The sequence below is a fragment of the Gavialis gangeticus genome, unplaced genomic scaffold, assembly GCF_001723915.1.
Source record: "Gavialis gangeticus isolate Ggan-Ray unplaced genomic scaffold, GavGan_comp1, whole genome shotgun sequence".
NCBI lineage: Eukaryota > Metazoa > Chordata > Crocodylia > Gavialidae > Gavialis > Gavialis gangeticus.
The window spans coordinates 85,582,648-85,588,300 of NW_017729033.1; positions in this window are offsets into that span (position 1 = coordinate 85,582,648).

Here is a 5,653-nt window from a genome sequence, read left to right on the forward strand (position 1 = left end):
TTGCAGGGCTCATGGAGCCCTGTGGGGTGGCAGGGGGGGGGAGGCAGTGAGTCCCAAAAGTGGCCTCACAGCACAGCAAGGGCAGGGGGTGCACAGTAGTGGCGGGCCATGCAGTACGGTGTGCAGCTCCCAGCCCATTAGAAGTTGGACAGCCCTGTTCTAGGACACTTCTACTGTTTAAAAGTTCCTTATTTATTCACATACCACATTCACCTTTTTCCCCAAAATTAGCGATGGAAAACGTGGGGGACAAGGGAGTGTTTTAAATGAGGAAAATGATTTTGAACAGTTTGGTTAAAAGGAAATTTTTTTTTCTTTGTTCTGCCTCCTCATAACAAGGTTCTTGTCTTATTTGGGGGCATGTAGTATGTGAATAAATATAGGAAATATCACCTTCAGCCTCATTTTCTACTGGTGTGGAGAGACTGGGCTTTTTTTTCGTTCATGATTAAGATATATTTTCTATAAGGCCTTCAACATGATTTGTTGAGCAAATTTCTCGTATCTTAGTTTCTAATTACATTAAAATACTCTGTAAAACTACTTTGAGCAGTTAAGTTTTTAAGACAAAACACATGGGAACTAAATGCCACTGGTTATGGTCGATCATTCATTTAAAATGTTGTAGCAGGGAGCTTGGTGCTCCTGCTACTTGAAGGGAAGGCAGGCTGCAGGTGAGGCAAAGGGCAATCAAGGGAGCCGTATAACCCAAAAGGGGCTGGGCTTTCACGTTATAAGCCCAGGGCTTGAGCTGGGTAGGCAGTCTAGCCCTGCGGCCCATAGAGGGAAGAGCTCCTGAGCTGGTTGCAAGAGGACCCTCTGATAAAGCATCTCAGTTGCTTGGAGTAAGACAACCTTAGGGCTGGGGAAGCACCAGTGGTTTAGGGATTGAGACTGTAGGGGTGGTGGATGTCTTAACTGGTCCATGACCAGGGCCTGAGGGATAATGGCCAAGGCCAAGGAGCATGGCTATAGATGCAGAGGAATGAGAGAAGGCAGGGTCAGTGACTTGGAGCCTGTGAGGGGTGAGAATCAGGGTCAGGGACCCATAGCCCAGGAGAGGCATCACGGCCACACCTGGGGTGAGACCTTGTTACAAACGTACACTAACAATTTTTAAAAATATTATGTTTGCTAAATCAAAAATGCATTTGTCAGATGCCCAGGCCACCCTGTTTTCAGTTCTCTGCAAGGAAATAATGTCCTCATGTTATCCAGTATTCTCTCTCTTTATTCATTTTCTCTATTGTCTGGTGGTTTTAGAGTGACTGACTGGTCAAGAGGGGCAGAGCTGGACAACAGGCAGCCCTCTCAGTCAATCAGCAGTGAGGTGTGGGGGTGGCTACCATCTTGCCTGCTCCCCTTCGTGCTGGCAGCCCCCTTTCCCCACTTTCCCCTGGTGGGCTGCATGGCCAGGCTGCAACAGCCATGAGGACTGCTGGCTCCCACAGTGGAGCTAGCATTTTAAGTAAGTTATATTTTTTTTTTCTACGCAGATTTTGCAGACGTTGCCACATTTCACAGACTGCCTGATTTTGCAAAATCGTGAACTGAGTAGGTTCTTAAGCTTGTGTAGTAAGAACTCATTAGATAGACCGTTCAGATGGAAGGACTTTTCATTAAATAGCGTATAATAGCAATAAGACTTACAGTGATTTTTGTTTTGTTTTGTTTTCACTCCTATATCTGACAACACTTTGTAAAAGGAAATTTAGGGCATGGCCACACAGTGCTGGGCAGAATGCGGGGCCCAGCAGTCATTTCATGGTGGAGTGTAGTGGCCGCCCCCCGCTCCACACCTCTGATGGGCCGTGAGCCCCGGTGACCCTACCCTGGGCCACTGATTGGCTACAAATGCTGCCTGTCATGTGGCCCAGCCCCTCACCACTGATTGGCTGTGAGGACTGTCCCTGATACAGCCCTGCCCCTCTGCTGATTGGTGGAGATGGGTGCAGCCACATGACAACCAAGAAGTGAGGGTCAGGTGCAGCAGCCATCTTGCTGGCAGCTCTCTAAATGTAGCACCCTAAGGACTACTAACTCCATCTGAGGAGTCAGCATTTTATTTTCTGTTAAGTTTTTTTTTCTCTTACAAATTTTTGTGGATTTCACAGGCATTGCGTGGATTTTGCATAATCCATGAAATTGTGAATTTGGTAGGGTCCCTATGTATGACTTGTGGTTAGTCATTTGCTACTTTGTAATTTTTTTTAAACACCTAAATAAGTATCTGGAATGTAGGGAAGATACAGTCCCTGCTTTGTGCCAATTTTTAATTTCCATACAGAGCATCAGAGACATAAATAAAAACTCAAAGGGCAATTAAGTTTTGGCATCAACCTATCTATCCATCCATCCTTTAAAGAATGGAAATAAGATGTTGAGAGAGAAAAGAACAATGAAGTTTCTAACTTGTTATCAGCTGAAACGCTGTCAATAACAAACTCCCGTACTAATTAAAGGTTTCATTTCCAATGCCAGCTGGTACTTTGACATCTACGAAGCTTTTTGCTTATCAAATTTGCTTCATCTTATATGAAACCTTAACCATGACATCATATGCTTTCATATTAATTATATCAACAGATTAGTGCATTTGACTGTCATACACTTCATGCATATGGGAAAATGCTGTCTTAACGCTAGTGAAGTTTCTTGTGATGGTGTTCACACTACAACAAATTTTATTGGATTCAGCTGGACTCGTACCTTCTTTTGATTTTAGCTAAAAAATGCAAGTCTTTATAGATAAAGATGAATAATGTATAAATGATGCTCAGGCAATCAGCATACAGAATAATAATAAGGACAAAAGGTGAGTGCTATGTTGTTTTAGATTTTTTGCAAAAGGGGTCCAAAAAAAGTAAAACAATCCAGATAAAATCTATTGGAAAAAAAGGGTATTTTAATATACCCTTTGAATCAATTAATTTTTCATCCACCTCCATGTAAAAAAAATCTTTGTGCACTGGTTAATGTTTATATCAGACATAGTAATTTTTGACATTTCAGTGAGATTTTTATAAAATGAAAATTTAAACCTCCTGTTGGATTGAAAAGTTTGATTCAACGTTACTTACAGAGTTCTGCCAAGTCCCTCCATAATTTGCGTAATGGTCAGCACATGTATATGAAGGATCATTTCTAAACTGTGACCTACCCGGTACGTCTATACAAGACTCCTTACTGTGCAGTAGAGCTAACTACTGCATAGTCAGTGTCACTGTCTACATGTGCTGACCCTTACAGTGCAGTAATTTGCTCTACTTGACAGTTAATTTGCTACCTGCAAATGCATCTAGCAAATTAACTGCCAAGTAATTACTGCACAGTATGGCACATGTAGATGGCTGACCAGGAGCAGATTTGCTCCCTGTCAGCTGGGCAGCAAGGGTCTGGAAATTGCTACCTGCCTTCAGGAGCTGCCTGCTGCCAGAGCATGCTCCAGTGGTGGAGTCTGGGTGGGGACAATATCTCCCTGCCCCAACAGCAGGGAGAGTTCTCTGCCCTGCCTGGAGCTGGCTGGGACCTGCCCCTGGCCAGGACAGTTTCTGGCCAGCCCCAGGCTGCACGGGGAAATCTGCACATGCAGCCTGGAGGTGGCTGGGGTCTGTCCCATTTTGGGCAGTCCCCAGCCAGCTCCAGGCTGAACATTGTGCCAATCTGTGCCCTGCAGACTTTTCCCAGCTTTGTGCCCCACTTGGACGATGGAGGTACAGGGCTTGGAAAGGGCTGCAGGGGAGGGGCAGGTCCCAGACATTCACTGATAGCTGTCCTACCAGCAGAACAGGGCAGGGGGCTGGGACATTTTCCAATCTCCCTGCCCCCAGTTGGGGAGCCAGGGTGGGAAGCTCCCTGCTGCTGGGGCAGGGGGACGTTATTCCTGCCCAGGCTCTGCCACCAGAGCCTGCCCCGGCAGCAGGCAGCTCCCAGGAGCAGGGAGCAATCTCCCAGCTGACAGCTGTCTCCTGGCCCTATGCTCCCTGCCAACCCCTGAACTAGCACCCAGGGGAGTCTAGAGCTCCACTGGGCTTCTGCAGGGGGCCAGTGCAGAGCCAGAACAGGCAGGAGCAGACTGCTGCCAGGAGCAGCAAATCTGCTCCTGAATCCCTGTACGTGTTGACACCTGCCCAGGTTGGGTTTATAAACCCACCCTGCAGCATTTCTACATGTAGACACACCCACTGTATAGCACAAACATACCTGATTTTGCATTAAATGGGTCTCTAATGCCAGTAGCAATGTAGCTGTAGGAGCACAGCTTTTGGTATGTGCTACCTGCCCAAATATTTGCTCTGCTTCTCTGACTGGTTTTACAGCCTCCCACTTAGCTGCCTGCAGCCAGGGCTAGACTGGAAGGAGTATCCAAGTCAGTTATTTTGAAGCTAGCTTAGGCCTATCTACACTACAACCAACACTTTCCTTTGGAAGCAACCACCACTGTCACTTTTAGATCCACTAGTAGGTTTATATCTTTACAAATCTCCCATGGCTCTCAAGAATTTATAGGTTTGCCTAGTCGTCAGTTATCTTGGTTCTGTGATATTTCATAAATATAGGCCTCAATGGTGGGGGAGAGAATCCTAGAGGGAGAGAGAGTGAGAGAATGCAGAATTTGCTTCACTGTGATTGTAGAAAGGAGAAAAACAAAGTGAAGAGAGTTATATTAGCAGAAATTAACTCCGAATGTGTTGCTTATAACATAATTTGGGAATGTATGATGATGTGTTTCTTGTCTGTAGTTCATGGGATGAAATAGAATTCAGTAGTTTTTAGATGTGTTTTGAAACTCTGCCTTAAACTTGTCAAGCATTTTTCCTTAAAGCATTTGAGTATTGTCTAAGCAGGCATCTGTTTGCAAAACAGCAGCTGAGATCATGAATGAGACATAGAAGGGAGTTGTTTGTATAGTGACACATGTTAATTAGCCCTAGGGTGATTTCAGAGCTCATCACATCAAGGTCAGACATTTGGCCTTTCAGCTGAGCAATCTGTCCTGATGATGAGAGACACAGAAGGACAGACTCATGTGCATGGTAGAAGTAGATGCTAGCAGGTCATTCCAAAAGAATTTTACTCAAAATATTTTACTTCAATACTCCATTCTCCTCAATGAGAGTTTTCCTGAGGTAAGGACAAAATAAAGGTGGGAAGACTTTGTACTCTAGGTATACATGTTTTATTTACCAAAGTAAAAATAAGTTTGAGAAAATACATTTTGTTTAGCAGCATTTTGCAGGTTGACAGTTTACACAGGATAGTAGGATCTAATGCAGCTCCTCTGTGTGTGTGTGTGTGTGTGTGTGTGTGTGTGCGCGCGCGCACGCACGCATACGTGTGCACCAACATATCTCAGTGGAGCATCTTAAGAACCTAATGATAGATTTTGACTTAGAATTACCATATTTACCTGACTCCAAGATGACTGTGAATTTTAAGATGCCCCCCCCCCCCCATTAGATTCTATACAATTATAGATTTGTCATAAATTTCCATGTATAGAATTAACTTTAGGGGGGCTTGTCTTAAATTTATACCCTCCACTGCTGTGGCAGGAAGGGCAGCAGCAGCAAGGGGGAAGGTGGTAGAGAGGCATGGGGCAAGGGGCAGGTAGTAGAGAGGGTAGCTTGACCATGGCCTCTTCCCCCACCCC